Raw genomic sequence first — 16,704 nt, 5'->3', positions numbered from 1 at the left:
GCCTGCTTAAGATGCACGAGCCGTCTCTGCAAGAGCCCCCGATTCAAGTCTGTCTTCTTTGCCCGAAGGTCTGTAGCCAGGGAGAACGGCAAGGGGGTGTTTGTTGGGACTGCCCCCCCCCCCCCCCAATGAACCCCTACAGTATTACAGGGGGTAGGTAGTGCACCCCAAACCTATTTAACAAGCATTTGCAATGCAATTGGTCTCGCATTAGGAAAGTGTGAGCTATTGGTATTGTAAATGACACATTTTTTTAATATGTGTTGGCTTTGAAAATATATGAATCAATAGCATGGTTATTCACAAAGCCAATAGCTTACACTTTCCTAATGCGAGTCCTATTGGCTATGGCAATGCTCGTTGGTAGCAAGCAAGGACAGTGCTGTTGTGGTGCTGAGTGATGCTGTTGAGGTGCTGAGTGATGTGGTGGTGTCCCCGAGTGATGTGGTGGTGTCCCAGAGTGATGGAGGGTGGAGTTGGAGGGTGGAGTTGGAGGGTGGAGATGGAGGGTGAAGTTGGAGGGTGGACTTGGAGGGTGGAGTTGGAGGGTGAAGTTGGAGGGTGGAGTTGGAGGGTGGAGTTGGAGGGTGGAGATGGAGGGTGAAGTTGGAGGGTGGACTTGGAGGGTGGAGATGGAGGGTGAAGTTGGAGGGTGGACTTGGAGGGTGGAGTTGGAGGGTGAAGTTGGAGGGTGGAGTTGGAGGGTGGAGTTGGAGGGTGGAGTTGGAGTTGGAGGGTGTGTGGTGGTGTTCCAGAGTGATGGAGGGTGGAGTTGGAGGGTGGAGTTGGAGGGTGTGTGGTGGTGTTCCTGAGTGATGGAGGGTGGAGTTGGGGGATGTGTGGTGGTGTTCCTGAGTGATGGAGGGTGGAGTTGGAGGGTGGAGTTGGAGGTGGGGGTGGAGGGTGAAGGTGGAGGGTGGAGGTGGAATTGGAGGGTGGAGGTGGAGTTGGAGGGTGGATTTGGAGTTGGGGGGTGGAGTTAGAGGGTGGAGGGTGGAGTTGGAGGGTGGATTTGGAGTTGCAGGGTAGAGTTGGAGGGTGGAGTTGGAGTTGGAGGGTGGAGTTGGAGTTGGAGGTGGAGTTGGTGGTGGAGTTGGAGTTGGAGGGTGGAGTCGAAGGTGGAGTTGGAGGTGGAGTTGGAGGTGGAGTCGGAGGTGGAGTTGGTGGTGGAGGGTGGAGTTGGAGGGTGGAGTCGGAGGTGGAGTTGATGGTGGAGTTGGAGGTGGAGTTGGTGGTGGAGTTGGAGTTGGAGAGTGGAGTTGGAGGGTGGAGTTGGAGGGTGCACTCGGAGGTGGAGGTGGAGTTGGTGGTGGAGTTGTAGTTGGAGGGTGGAGTTGGAGTTGGAGGGTGGAGTTGGAGGGTGCAGTCGGAGGTGGAGTTGGAGGTGGAGTTGGTGGTGGAGTTGTAGTTGGAGGGTGGAGTTGGAGATGGAGGGTGGAGTTGGACCTGGAGGATGGAGTTGGAGGGTGGAGTCGGAGGTGGAGTTTGAGAGTGGGGAGATTGCATGAAGAGAGAGTTAGGTGGGGTGAGGTGGCACCCACACAGAGCCACACACACACAAAGCCACCCACATTCACATAGAGTCACCCACACACACATCCACCTACAAAAAAAGGTACCAACACAGAGCCACACACACACAGAGCCTCACACACACAGAGCCACACACACACACAGAGCCACACACACACAGACGCCCACACACACAGACCCACACACACACACAGAGCCACACACATACACAGAGCCACACACAAAGCCACACACACACACACAGAGCCACACACACATACACACACACACACAGAGCCACACACACACACTGCCACCTACAAAAAAAGCTACCCACACAGAGCCACATACACACAGAGCCACACACACACAGAGCCACACACACACAGAGCCACACACTGACAGAGCCACACACACACAGAGCCACACACAAACACACACACACACATAGCCACACACACACACACAGAGCCACACACACACACAGAGCCACACACACACAGAGCCACACACACACACACACACAGCCACACACAGAGCCACACACACACAGAGCCACACACACACACACACACAGAGCCACACACATTAGAATGAAGTACGAGTTTGGCACCTCTCTGCAACACAGCCACTCAATACCCCTAGAAATCAGAAGACTAGGCAATCATGCTCCAAACATGTTCATATGCCATCATGATGCACACTCAGACACACACCCAGTGTGTAGAGAGATGGATCAATGCAGAATTCACACATTCAAAGGGAGCAGGGACGGGTCAATAGATACTTCTATAGATACAGCAAGGCCCAGATTTACTAAAGGTTTTTGCAAGAGATCTTGTGACACAAGTAGCAGAGTGAATCAGTTTTTGCATGAAAAACGCCAATGCAGTCAGGCACAGGCAATCGGTATAGTGGTATATTGCCTGAAGTACCTATTTGTACTGGGGGTTTTTCCCTGAATCACGCATCTTCCATGTCTGATGTCTGTGCAGCGGTCTAAACATAGGAATGTGTACTGAAGGATGTATAGCGAGTATACGTGAGGCACCGCTGGCTCACTTTTGTGCCATAGTGCGAAGCTGAACACAATGCAGAACATTAAGAATTATTAAGAGGACCAAGAGGCCTTTATGTGGGATCTCTCCACTTCCACAAATGTACACTAGAATCATGACATGGGTTTCCAAAGAGTGACATGGATGGTCCCCTCCTCTGCTGTAAAATATAGGAATGTGCAGTGCTAACCCCCTGTCCCACTGGCTGTGTGCACAATCAGACACACACATTATGTGTAGAGACAGGGTAGGGCAAAATCAGAGACAAACTCGTAATGCAGGCATGGTGTAATACAGCACCAAGGGCTTGTAAGTATATCAGCCGTTTGCACCCACGTGAACCACCTACTGTATGAAACTCTTGTGGCTGTGTGTATGCTTCCAAACAGGGCAGTGTTGGGGTGGCGCACACTCAGCCACAACAGAGCTGAGTCAATGCACACTCACTGTCACACACCTTCTATGAACAGATCTGGCTCTCTTCACACTCGGGCACATAGTGCACACGCTCAGCCAGTACACGCTTACAGACACACACCCAGTGTTCACATGCCTCATAGACACACAGCATGCGCGGGGCTAGAGAGTGGCTAACTCAACTCACAAACGCAAACCTAGTTTGTGCCAGTTGTGACTGTATGCATTCTCACATTTGCAGACCCAGTGCATTCAGGTATCCTGAACATGTGCAAATCAAGCAGTGTACCCCGGCAATGGTAGGTACTGTAGTGTCTGGGGACACGATGAGGGGCGGGAGACCTATGCCACGTAGTGTGGCCTAACTGTGACCTGGAATGACGACACGGACACTATCTGCTGGTTAGAGCCAAAGACCACGAGCGGTCTTCCGGCCGTTTATTTATACCCAAGGGCTACCCCGCCCCTGAGGTGCATGCGTGCGTGTATGCGTACGTGAACGGGCCGGGTGGCTCCGTTACTACATCCTCCAAACTCACGGATCAACAGTCCCAGCCAGGAGGATCACTTGGGCGAGTCCACGTTCCATGCATAGTCTTTCAGTCTCTAGTTGGGAGTTGGATTTGGCCTGAGGCTTCGATGGCTCTCCGTGTTCTCCATCTCCTCATCTCGCTCAGGGTGATTCCGGACTTCACTCGAGATGTTCCCCGGACTGGTGGCCTTGTCCGGTTCGGGTCTTGGTGAAGTCGTTCCTTCTTCCTCTCGTGGGGCCGTTGATGACTCACTTCCCATTAGCCCATGATCCTCGACTTCAGCACCTTCAGATGTTGAGTCGGTGTTTCCACTCTCGCGAGAGACGCGCTTGAACCATGACACATTCCTGGTCACAGCTCTCGTGCCTCTGGTCGCAGAGACCATGGCGCCTTGGACATTTACGATCTCCCACACTTCTGGTTCAAATGCAGGGTCATACTTTGAGTGTCTGTGTCTGTTTTTGAGGACTACCTTGTCGCCGACCACTAGAGATCTGGCCTGGGCTCTCCGAGCTTGACTGGCTTTGTCATTTGTGCGCCTTCGTCGGTCTTGGGTGGAATTTTGATTCATTTCCGGTGGACACCATGCCGGTGCAGTCGGCACACAGTCTCTTGGTACTTTCTTGAACAACAAGTGCGCTGGGGCACAGCGCGTGGTTGAGTGTGGCGTTTGCCGGTATGCGCTTAGGAATTGGGACAGACATTCTTCAGCATCCTCTTTTCTCTCCACCCCAATCTGGAGCGCACAATTCAGAGTTCTCATAAATCTCTCGACTTCCCCGTTTGCCTGGGGCCACTGTGGGGTGATTTTCCTGTGGTGGATGCCACGTGCAGCGAGGTAAGCTTGGAAGTCTCTTCCCTGGAAGGGAGGACCGTTATCCGATCTCATCTCCTCTGGCAGGCCCATCATGGCAAATACTTTTTCCAGAGCTTTCTTCATGTGCGTGAACGCAGTGGAGGGCACCACTTCCACGATGGGGAAACGGGAGTAGGAGTCAATCAACATGAGGGTATGTCGTCCATCCGGGAAGGATCCGAAATCCATGCTGACTTTTGACCACGGTTCACGACGTGGGTCCTCGGTTATCACTGGGTGAGGAGCCGGGTCTTGGCTTGTTATGGTGCACGAGTGGCAGTTGCTGACTTCCTCTTCTACGGCGGCATCCATGCCGGGAAACCACACTGTGCTGCGTAACCATCCTTTCGTCTTCGACACCCCTTGGTGGCCTTGGTGAGATAAGCGCACAACCTCCTTCTGTAATTTGGTGGGGATCACTATCGCTGTTCCTCGGAGGACTACTCCGTGGGGTCCAACACTGAGCTCAATCTGGGCTCTCCACATCTGCTGCCTTAACAGTTGTTCTGCGGTTGTGAGGGCACTGACCCCGTCCAGGAAGTGTTTCCAGTTCCGATTAGACAGCGTAGCTTTCACCTTGATGAGGCACTCGTCCTCATCCGTGGCCTTAACAATGGCCTCCAGTGTGAGAGCCGCCGGGCAAGCCTCCTAAGACAGCATCCTTACATACTCCTCAACCTCCTCTGTGTCTGCCGACCCCTGAGCTGCAGTGATGGTTCCGGGGTGCTGTGACAGGAAGTCGGCGGGATTGTCTGCTCCAGGTCGGTAAATAACCTCAAAACGGTATGTCTGAAGTTGGACGGCCCACCTCTCGATCCGGGGAGGGGCCAGTCTGGCAGTTCCTGCAAACAAAGGCACCAGGGGTTTGTGATCTGATACGACTTTGAACTCGTGTCCATACAGGTAAAGGTGAAAATGCTGGCATGCCCATTTAATGGCTAGCGCCTCACGTTCAATTTGTGCGTACCTCATCTCGGTCGCCGTTAACGCTCTGCTTGCGTATGCTGTCGGTACCCACTCATGTGCCTCTGTTTCCTGCATGAGGACAGCCCCGAGACCAATGGGACTCGCGTCCACGACTACCTCTGTGCGCCGGTGGGGTCTGAAGTAGGCCATCACTTTGTCATCGATCAGCGCGGCCTTGATCGCCGTAAAGGCTTCGTCCTCTCTGGCAGTTCATGCCCAAGGTTGGACCGACGTGGTGAGGACGCGTAGTGGCTCCGAGAGGGGCGCCAAGCCAGGGATGAAGCGGCCCCAGTAGGTGGCCACCCCTAGGAAGCTCCTGACTTCCGTGGCCGATGTGGGTTTGGGCGCTGCTCGGATGGCTTCGGCCTTCTTGGGATCGACTTGGAGCCCTTCCCTGGAGAATATGTAGCTAAAGAAATCTACGGACTCTTTGTAGAAGGAGCACTTGTCCCGGTGTAAGGTGAGGCCATGATCGGCGAGGCGCTGCAAAGTGGCTCGGAGGTGAATGTGGTGTTCCTCTATGGTTTTGGAGAAGACGAGGATATCGTCGCTCAGGTTTATAACTCCTGGTAATCCTGAGAGTGTTTCCCTAATGGCGTTTTGAAAAACCTCGGCGGCCGACGACACGCCAAAGCTCAGACGCTTATACCTCCGAAGCCCGACATGAGTGGAAAAAGTGGTGATGTTGCGGCTGTCCGGGTGAAGTTCGAGCTGGTGATATCCGGCATTGAGGTCCAGCTTCGAGAACCAGCGGGCACCGTTGAGGTCCGCCACGATGTCGTCCATTGTGGGCGTTAGATGTCTTTCCCTCTTCACTGCCTTGTTGGGCAGGCGCATGTCCACGCACAGGCGTATAGCACCCGGCTGCTTTGGTTTTAGAGCTATCACCAAGGGCGACACCCATGGCGTCGGGCCCAACACCTTTTCTATAACGCCTAATTCTTCGAGTTTACGCAGTTCCTCCTCCACCTGCGGCCGCAGGTGAAACGGTACTCTCCAGTGTCTGAGGGCCGTTGGCCGGACGGTTGGATCCACGTGCAATTTGAATGTCTTTCCTTTTAGGCAGCCAAGCCCTCTGAATAGAGCTGGGAAGTCCCGCAGCATTGCGTCCTCATGCAGCTTATGTACTTGCCGAGCAAAGAACACCAGTTGAAGATCCTCTGCCGTGTGGCAGCTCAGGAGTGTGCCACGTCTCCCACCAGTGACATGGAACTTTGTCTTGACTTCTTGGTCGTTGCAGGCAGCTACCACCTCGATCACTCCCCTCAACGGAAGCGGGTCGTCACTGTCATAGGTATAGATTTTGGCCCTCGACGGTGACAATGGCGGGCGTGGCGACAGTAGTTCATACTGAGTGCTGTCCATCACATTCACTGACGCCCCCGTGTCAATGAGCGCCTGTACGGGCGACCCAGCAATGGAGATTTCACACATCGGGGGCGGCCTTCTTCTCGATCCTTCCCTTCCAACGAAAGAGACAAAAAAGACGTCGTCTTCATCGTCCTCGAGGCGAAACGCCGATCTGGAGGCGTCGCTACATGGCCCTGAATCTTCCAGTGAGAACTGACGCACGGCACATCTTCGCAAAGTGGTTCATTTTTCCACAATTAGAGCAAACTTTGCCTTTTGCAAAACATCTTCCCCCGGCGGGATGGTCCATGCCGCAATTACCACATGGGTTCCGTGACGTCGTCTGGGAATTTCCTCTTTGAGGTTGCGGCCGTCGCCGAATGGCGTCCATGTGCTCTTCTTTGATGTGAGGGACTTTCGCGGCCGCACCAGGCCGGTCGAGGGCTGCCTGCATCTCATCAGCCCTGGCGTTGGATAGTTCATGCGACCGTGCAAGAACGAGGATTTCATCCAGGGATATCCTTGGTTGCCTGAGGATGAAGCGTCTGAGTTACACCGACCTGCACCCCTGGATTAGTTGTGCCCGTATCTCCTGGAGCTGGTCTGGGAGCTCGCAGGCTAGAGACAGCTTTCGCAGCCGTGCGTAGAAGGAGTCAATGGGTTCCGTTTCGCCTTGTCTTGCCTGGCGCAGTTTGAACCATTCGTAGTCAGGGTTCACCCTGGGGTCAAAATATAGGTTCAGTGCTTTGACAGCGGCGTCGTAGTCGTGGTCACCAACCCTGTCTGGCAGCGTCTCGAAGAGCTCGTAGAGTTCATCACCGCCATAACACATGAGCAGGGAGCGTTTAACCCTGCCATCGGTCTCTTGGACGCCGACAAAGTAGTGATCTAGCCACCCAATCCATAGGCGCCATCTTGCTGCAGCCGTGGACGGATCCGCGAGTTCACTGAATGGGGGAAGGGGCGCCGCCAGGCCACGCCCGGGGGGGGGGGCTAACGCAGCGGCCACTGCAGTGCCTGCGGCAGGTCCGGCGGCTTGGGGTGGCACAGTGGCAGGAGGTCCGGTAGGTGGTGGCATTTGAGCTTGCGCGGGGGCCGCGGCCGCGGCTCCGCCATCAGCAGGCTGTACGTTCATGGCCGCCGGAGTGCGAGCACGTGGAGGAGTCTCGTGATGTAGAGCCAAGGTGGGCCTGTAAGATTAGGCGCGATGAAAGCCGGGTCCAGTGTAGCAAGGATCGTGGAGTTGTGTCCTCGGGTGACGCGGGTCTCTAGCAGGCACAGACACCTAGGGGCGGTGTGACACTTCAGCCAGGCAAGGCCCCGAGGATTGGGGCAGCTGGTGTGGCTCCCAACGTGCAGATGCAGGGAAGCGTCTGAGGGCCGAACACACCCCCGAACCGACGCTGCAGTCCGCCCGATGCGTGAGCAAACGCAGGGCTCTTCCAGCAGCCGTCCGCCCGATGCGTGAGCAAACGCAGGGCTCTTCCAGCAGCCGTCCGCCCGATGCGTGAGAAAACGCAGGGCTCTTCCGGTCGATGAGGCGTGCGCATGCGCGAGCCGAAGCTTCTAGCGCAGCTAACTTGCCCCGGGCACGAGGGCCGAAGACTTCCCCCCGGTGCGCCTGGAATGCAGTGCGAGCGCTCGCCGGTGCTGCAGGTGGGGACACGCCGCACGGATGTGCGGATGCGGGCACACCAAAAGTGGGGTTGCGGGAGGGCAGGCAGTGCAGCGGGCCGCAGACTACCGTCGGGGAGAGGCGCAGGCTTACCTGACGTACCACGGCCTGACACAGGATGGACAGCGTGCACCAGAGTGTGTGCACGCGGCAATGCCAGCGCCAGGGGCCTGGGCGCGGCAGGCACGAGCACACTCGTGGGATCAGGTCGTCGGGCACCGCTGTGTGGCGAGGCGTGGGTGAATAACCGCCTCGTCGCCAGTGTAGTGTCTGGGGACACGATGAGGGGCGGGAGACCTATGTCACGTAGTGGGGCCTAACTGTGACCTGGAATGACGACACAGACACTATCTGCTGGTTAGGGCCAAAGACCACGAGCGGTCTTCCGGCCGTTTATTTATACCCAGGGGCTACCCCGCCCCTGAGGTGCATGCGTGCGTGTATGCGTACGTGAACGGGCCGGGTGGCACCGTTACTACAGGTACCACACAGTGTGCGCATGTTTACTCAGCCGGGATCGCTACATGCGCTTCTCACACCTACACAGATGAATATTTGAATGGGCGGCGCCCCCACCCAGCGTGGATAAAGAGAGACACAGCTGTACAATCAGCTGTCACCCCGGGCTGGTTGACAACGGGCCAAGGGCATTTTGACACAGGTGGACACGAGTTCAGGCATTTAGTGGAGGGCGCAATGGGTGGCGATTCCCACTGGAAACAATCCACGCCCCAACACACACACTCAGCGCCACACACACCCCAGGTTGCACATGTAGTCAAGGCACAGCTCACAGACGGGCACAAAGACCTCCAACTCAAACTATTTTACAAGTTACTTTAAAATTCCGTTTCAGCAGCTTCAGTTCTATTCCTTTGAACAATCAACATGGGCCCCAACAAACCGGGCCGCTCGACCTCAAAACAACAAAGAGAGCTGCGTTCCTCAGAACTCTGTAGATACAACTATATTTCACACAAGAGCACTCATGTACACAGAAACACTCAGAATGTATAAAAAAAGGAACGAGTAAAGGTGTTCATTGTGCAAAAAAAACAGCAATTAAGAAATACGTACTCCTTACAACAATAAAAAAACACCCAATCCCCGACCAACTGCAAATGCCAGATGTGCACTTTTAACAAAGCCCATCAGGACGGCAGCGTCACGTGCTGCATCGAAGTCCATCACTGGTTAATCAAATCATCGAGATGGCCCAATGCCCTGTTTAAACCATTCACGGAGGCCTCTAAGGAAGAGGCCTTGGCTGCCGGGAGGAACTTGAGGGGACAATAGACGTGTGAAGTGAATAACAAAGCAGTTGGCGGGCACATGGGGGCGGGGGCTGGGCAGGGGGGGGGCTGGGCAGCAGGGGGGGGGGGGCTGGGCAGGATTGGGCTGAGGGAGATGAGCAACTTCGGCTCTGTGCTTCCAAGTTGGGTGCAGGCGCCCTCCTGCTACCTCCAACCCACACTCGGCATCCTTCACTCCAGATGTGGCGGCTCAGTCAGCAAGGCACATTCCATTCCGTGAACAAAGCTGCATGGGGCCCGGCGGGGGGGCACGGGCAATTATTCACCTCTAATTGAAAACTGAAAACCTTCCTGGCCAGGCCGACTTGCAAACCATGACCCCCTCTTATGAAAAGAAAAATGCAACGACGTTTGCATTCTAGTAACAATTAGCAACAGGTGAATGAAATATTCAAAAACACAGTATCGAAAACAGACCCCGTGCCTCATACAAGATTGTCCCACTCAATGCGCTGCAAAAGCCGCAGATGAACCCTCAGATATGTTTTAAAACTGTATATAATTGTCCAGCGCAATTAAAGGGTGTAGCAGTATCCGAGCAAGAAAGCTTGTGCCAGGCCAAAGAAGCTGCCGAAAGGCTCACGCACTTCCTCCCTGCCGCGGCATAATGGCAAATAAACGCGCACTCCTCACCTGACTGAAAAATGAAAGTGCAATCTATCACTTCGCAGATTCTTCCCAGATAAGCACCACTCTTGACAGTGTTTTCTGCCATTTTACTTCACAGCAGTGGAAGAAAGACTTGTAATAACTGGACAACATAATCAGTGCCTGGTTAGAGAGTTCTAGAGAAGTTACCACACGCCGCTTGCTAAAAAATACACGAGTAGCAGCACACATAACAAGCACTCACCGGCTGGGGCGAGGAGGCGACTTCTTCCGGCGGCGATCTGGGGGAAATATCCTAACAAAAGCGCCACCATTTCCGCGATTCGGGGGCGTGTTTTTGAGCAGTTGAGTGACGGATTACGTCACTGATTAAAAAATGCAAAAAAACACGCCCCCGAATCTGCTCAAGCCGGGGCCTGAACCGAGTGACGCACATCTCTTCCAATGGCTAGCCTCCATTTCCGAAGCTAGCCAATGGAAAAGAGAGACAGGTTAAAGCCCCACTGTAGAAGTCATGAAATCTTCGGCTCCGCCCACTGCTTCGCAGTGCGACAGTAGCCTCGACCTAAAAAAGAAGTGGGGGACGCTGAAGTCAGGACATGAAGTGACATCACGAAAGGTGGCTTGCACCATCAGACTCCTTGCCTTCCCTCGCTCACCCCTTAGATGCAATTGCAACAGAGAAGCCAGCGCGTGAGCAGCGTTCTGAATGAGCTCCGATCTCGCCCCAGAGAGGCCAAAGAGTGTGTGGCTTTATTTGCTCCAGTAATCGAGCTCCTGGTAAAATAAGTGGGGGACACCGTCCACCCGCGTGGTACCCAGACTCAAGCCCTGCCGGGACCCCTCCCATGGGGATTCCTCCTATGTCGGCCCCTCTGCGGCATCATTTCTGGTGCACAGTGGGCTGGAGACAAGAATTTATACCTGCCTCTCCCCCTGGCCACCCTCTTTGGGCCATAGGGACATCACTTGGAATGGTGGTTAAAGAAGAGAACAGCAGTTCTCCGCTTCCGGGGCGGCCACCGAACAGTTCTACGGATGGGTAAAAAAAGCTGTGGTTAAAACAGAGAACCGTAGTTCCAACTTCGGGGCAGGCCGTCAAACTTTCCTAGGGTAATGTAAATGAGTCATGCACAAGCCCACCAAGTGGGAGAGATCGGTTCAACTGTAATTCAAAATTAAATAGAATAAGAAGGGCGTGGTAAGTAAGGCGTGGCCCCTTTAGAGCAAACATCTCATTGTACCCCCAATAGGGACCGCGGACACACGCCTCAGAGGGAGACAGGAGTTGTCCAGTTAGAAGGACTGGTAATTGCAGGTTGCAGGAGGTTATGGAGCCTCCCATGGTGGGGGGGCCCGGATATGATGGCGGCCACATCAGGGGCATTGGCGGAGTTACAGGGCGATCCGGAGGCTGATTAGTACGAGGGGTACCCTCTTCAGGAGCACAATAGGGGTGCCTTATGCCACACCCCAGGAGTCTTTATGGCAGGACCCTGGATGAAACATCGGCGCCCGGCTAGTTCCTTTGACAATTGTAAGCCTGAGCAACCGGGGGCTTGCTCTGTAATGCTCCGCCCTTAAAAAGGCGTGAGTAAAGGGATGGACTGGTGGTGCATGGTATGTAAGGGGGGTAACCCCCACATAAATGGTGGCACCGATTGGGCTGGCCACGGTGCAGTTTGGCTCACCAGGCGGGCAGGGCAGCTTAGATCAGTCACAGCTGCCTGCCCTTGGATCGCCTGTAAGTTAACCCACCACGTTGGCAGACTCCTTGTATGAAATAAGCCTGCAGCAAACTGTTTTGTGACAACATTTGTGTGGACTATTTTGTGCAGCGCAACCAGTTACTGCTAAGAGGGGTGGGGGGTTGCAGATATCGGTACTATACTTTTTAGGCTACAGTGAGTCAAGAACATAGGGGTTTTATGGAAAAGTGTGCAGGTGGTGTTTTGAAAGCAACTCCATAGAGTAAAGTTGCTGACTGTTGCCCCTGCTTTCTTCCAAGGAATCTTTGAGGGGTGCGAGGGGCAAATGTGGCATGTCTGCGCGCACTTTACTAATAGCGCCTGTAACCCATGGCAGGGTTTGAAAGGCAAGCAAAACAAGTGATGGACTGAATGTGGATCAATGTCACACATTCACCCCAGTCCAAAGATCTGGGCTCAAATCCATCGTTTTTTTGCACTCCACACCACCCTGGGTTAGACAATGGCGATATGCAAATCAGCTCTGACCCTGTGCCCCATGGGAACAGTCCAGTCCGAACTACAAAAGTCATGTCCTTCCCAGAACGGAATCAAGCATCCGAGGACCGGACCAGTTTCGAGGTAACACCTCTCATCAGCCCGGCTAGCTTGACTCCAGTGGTGTGGAGTGCCTGGGACCCACGTCTGAGCATCCCCAGCGCACTTATGGCGGAATTTGCAAACAAAACAAGTGATGGACCGAATGTGGATCAATGTCACACATTCACCCCAGTCCAAAGATCTGGGCCCAAATCCATCGTTTTTTTGCACTCCACACCACCCTGGGTTAGACAATGGCGATATGCAAATCAGCTCTGACCCTGTGCCCCATGGGAACAGTCCAGTCCGAACTACAAAAGTCATGTCCTTCCCAGAACGGAATCAAGCATCCGAGGACCGGACCGGTTTCGAGGTAACACCTCTCATCAGCCCGGCTAGCTTGACTCCAGTGGTGTGGAGTGCCTGGGACCCACGTCTGAGCATCCCCAGCGCACTTATAGCGGAATTTGCAAACAAAACAAGTGATGGACCGAATGTGGATCAATGTCACACATTCACCCCAGTCCAAAGATCTGGGCCCAAATCCATCGTTTTTTTGCACTCCACACCACCCTGGGTTAGACAATGGCGATATGCAAATCAGCTCTGACCCTGTGCCCCATGGGAACAGTCCAGTCCGAACTACAAAAGTCATGTCCTTCCCAGAACGGAATCAAGCATCCGAGGACCGGACCGGTTTCGAGGTAACACCTCTCATCAGCCCGGCTAGCTTGACTCCAGTGGTGTGGAGTGCCTGGGACCCACGTCCGGTCCTCGGATGCTTGATTCCGGTCTGGGAAAGATATGGCTGTTGTAGTTCGGACTGGACTGTTCCCATGGGGCACAGGGTCAGAGCTGATTTGCATAAAGCCATTATCTGACCCAGGGTGGTGTGGAGTGCAAAAAACGATGGATGTAGGCCCAGATCCTTGTACTGGGGTGAATGTAAGACATTGATCTACATTCTGTCCATCAAATTGTTTTTTGTAATTTTCTCCCTGAGTGTACTGGGGTAGCTCAGACGTGGGTCCCAGAGCCTCCACACCGGGCTGATGAGAGGTGTTACCTCGAAACCGGTCCGGTCCTCGGATGCTTGATTCCGGTCTGGGAAAGATATGGCTGTTGTAGTTCGGACTGGACTGTTCCCATGGGGCACAGGGTCAGAGCTGATTTGCATAAAGCCATTATCTAACCCAGGGTGGTGTGGAGTGCAAAAAACGATGGATTTAGGCCCAGATCCTTGTACTGGGGTGAATGTAAGACATTGATCTACATTCTGTCCATCAAATTGTTTTTTGTAATTTTCTCCCTGAGTGTACTGGGGTAGCTCAGACGTGGGTCCCAGAGCTTCCACACCACTGGAGTCAAGCTAGCCGGGCTGATGAGAGGTGTTACCTCGAAACCGGTCCGGTCCTCGGATGCTTGATTCCGTTCTGGGAAGGACATGGCTTTTGTAGTTCGGACTGGACTGTTCCCATGGGGCACAGGGTCAGAGCTGATTTGCATAAAGCCATTATCTGACCCAGGGTGGTGTGGAGTGCAAAAAACGATGGATTTAGGCCCAGATCCTTGTACTGGGGTGAATGTAAGACATTGATCTAAATTCTGTCCATCAAATTGTTTTTTGTAATTTTCTCCCTGAGGGTTTGAAAGGCAGCTCTCACTGCGCCGGCAGTTACGGCTGCACGCACATGTTACATACACAGACATGGCACCTGTCAGCCTGGGGCTGGGGTAATATGGCTGGGCTGGGGAGGGGTCAGGGTGTGTGGAAGCTGATGGCTCCCTTCATGTCTCTACCATGCAGGTCAGGAAGACCTGCCGAGGATCAGCACCTTACAAAGTGAAGGCCCTCGTGGAGCTGGGAGCACAGCCTGGCGCGTTCACATGCACATATCTGTGTCTGCGGGTACCACCGTGGCAGGCTGTTTGGACCACAAATAGTTGTCCCTCTCTCCTCTTGCTCCAGTGTCGATGCATTGAAATGCCCATGTCCCAATGTCCCTGAGTTAGTGCCCCCATGCCCACATGTGCCAGTGTCCCTGAGTTAGTGCCCCCATGCCCACATGTGCCAGTGTCCCTGAGTTAGTGCCCCCATGCCCACATGTGCCAGTGTCCCTGAGTTAGTGCCCCCATGCCCACATGTGCCAGTGTCCCTGAGTTAGTGCCCCCATGCCCACATGTGCCAGTGTCCCTGAGTAAGTGCCCCCATGCCCACATGTGCCAGTGTCCCTGAGTTAGTGCCCCCATGCCCACATGTGCCAATGTCCCTGAGTTAGTGCCCCCATGCCCAAATGTGCCAATGTCCCTGAGTTAGTGCCCCCATGCCCACATGTGCCAGTGTCCCTGAGTTAGTGCCCCCATGCCCACATGTGCCAGTGTCCCTGAGTAAGTGCCCCCATGCCCACAGGTGTCAGTGTTCTCACGCCCACATGTGTCAGTGTCCCTGAGTCAGTGTACCCATGCCTACATGCGTGATTTTGCCAGTTTAAACATCCCTATGCCAGTCTCTCCATGCCACATGCATCTCTTTACCAGTTTCAGTGTCCTTATGTCAGGATCCCTATACTCACCTGCGTCTCTGTGCCAGTCCTAGTGTCCCTTTGGTAGTGTCTCCATGCCCACACGCGCCCCTCTGCTTGTTTCTAGTGTCCCACATGCATCTCTTTTCAGTGTCACTGTCCATCTGTCTGTGTCCTGTACCAGTAGCTCCATTTCAATGTCCGTGTCATTGATTCAGGGCCAACATTCAAATGTCTGTGTCTCAGTGTACGAGAAACTCCCCTGGTATCAGGGCTTCCTTGACTCTGTGGCTCTCTCCCAGTGCCAACCATGATTCCCAGTGTCTGTGCCAGTTTTCCAGTGTCACTGTCAATATCCTGTTTTTCCTGTGTCAGTTTGTCTTTATAAGTGCTCTTCTGTCGGTGTCACAGGGCCCAATTCACAGAACTAACTTAAAACGAAATCCTAAACTTACCACCATTTTAGTATTCACAGGAGGCACTTACTCACTCCGGTATTCACAGAAGTTAGGAGTCCTAACTTTAGGACTCCTAAACTGAGAAAAATCATAACTTTAAGACTTTCGGTATTCACAGAAGGCATTTAGATTTAGGCATTTTTTCATAGGTCTTCCTCAGGACAGGGGAAAAAAAACAGGGAGGTAACCTACTATAGGTGCCTGTAGGTGGATAGCCCTGATGACAGCTCCCGGGAGTGGGTAGTATGCACTGCCATTGCGGTGTAGAGATGATTACTCCATGTTAAGGGTATCCGAAACCCAGTCATAGCCTGCCAAAGTATTGGATGAAGGGAAGGATGATCTCCATCCAAGGGGAACCAATCACCCCAAAGTTGTCTTCAGAAGAAAGTGTCGAGCCGCCCGGGGAGTCAATACATGGCTCGTCAGGATACGGCACAAGACTGCGAGGGTATTTATATGTTATGTATTGAATATATAATGACTATCTTAGGGCCAGCACCCTGGCGTCCTGTCTCCCTGCGTCAGTGTGCTAGTGAAATGCCCCGGCTAGCTTTAGCATTCGTGCCCATCAGTGCCCCAGTGCCATCGTTCCCATGCCAGCCTTCGAGCTCCAGCTCAGGGCGCCTTGTGCCAGTTCCTAGTGTTGGTGTTGATGTGTCAGTATCCTAGTGACAGTGCCCATTTCACAGTGCCCCGTGTCTGCGTCTCTGTGCAGGTCACTGTTCTGTTATTTTGCCTCTTTGCCACTATCTTAGTGTCAGTACCCTTGTGTCCCTGTGCGTGTTACGGTTCTGTTATTTTGCCCAGTGCTACTATATTAGTCTCAAAAGACGGACGGAATGCAGAGCAAATCAAACATTCACTCACCAGTCAACTGATTTTGTTTAAATCCATCATTCCTTTGCGCCCCATTCCACCCCAGTTTGGACCCAGCCATATGCAAATCAGTCTTGCCCTTGTTGGGAACAGTCCAGCCCGAAATGCCAAGCCAGGTCCTCCCTGGACCAGAAACAAGCATCTTGGGGCCAGTGACTGGTGGTGAATGTTTGATTGGCTCAGCGCTCTGTCCATCATTTGTTCTTTTTTGAATTTGTCGCCCTAAGTGGGATGGGTATGCCAAGACGTGGGTCCCTTACTCTCCATG

The 16,704-nt window shown here is 53.7% G+C and overlaps 1 protein-coding gene across 1 annotated transcript in view; it reads right to left on the bottom strand.

Annotated features, from left to right (window-relative positions):
• Window positions 1-10,552, bottom strand: part of SLC6A8 (solute carrier family 6 member 8) — a 169,145-nt gene extending 158,593 nt beyond the window's left edge. The window contains exon 1 of the mRNA XM_086940218.1: window positions 10,534-10,552. The gene's annotated coding sequence lies outside the window, so the exon portion shown is untranslated. The remainder of the gene's footprint in view (window positions 1-10,533) is intronic.
• Window positions 10,553-16,704: the final 6,152 nt, after the last annotated feature.

Source organism: Lissotriton vulgaris, chromosome 10, assembly GCF_964263255.1.
Source record: "Lissotriton vulgaris chromosome 10, aLisVul1.2, whole genome shotgun sequence".
NCBI lineage: Eukaryota > Metazoa > Chordata > Amphibia > Caudata > Salamandridae > Lissotriton > Lissotriton vulgaris.
Note: the sequence above shows the minus strand (reverse complement) of the source record. Positions and strands in the feature narration are given on the sequence as shown.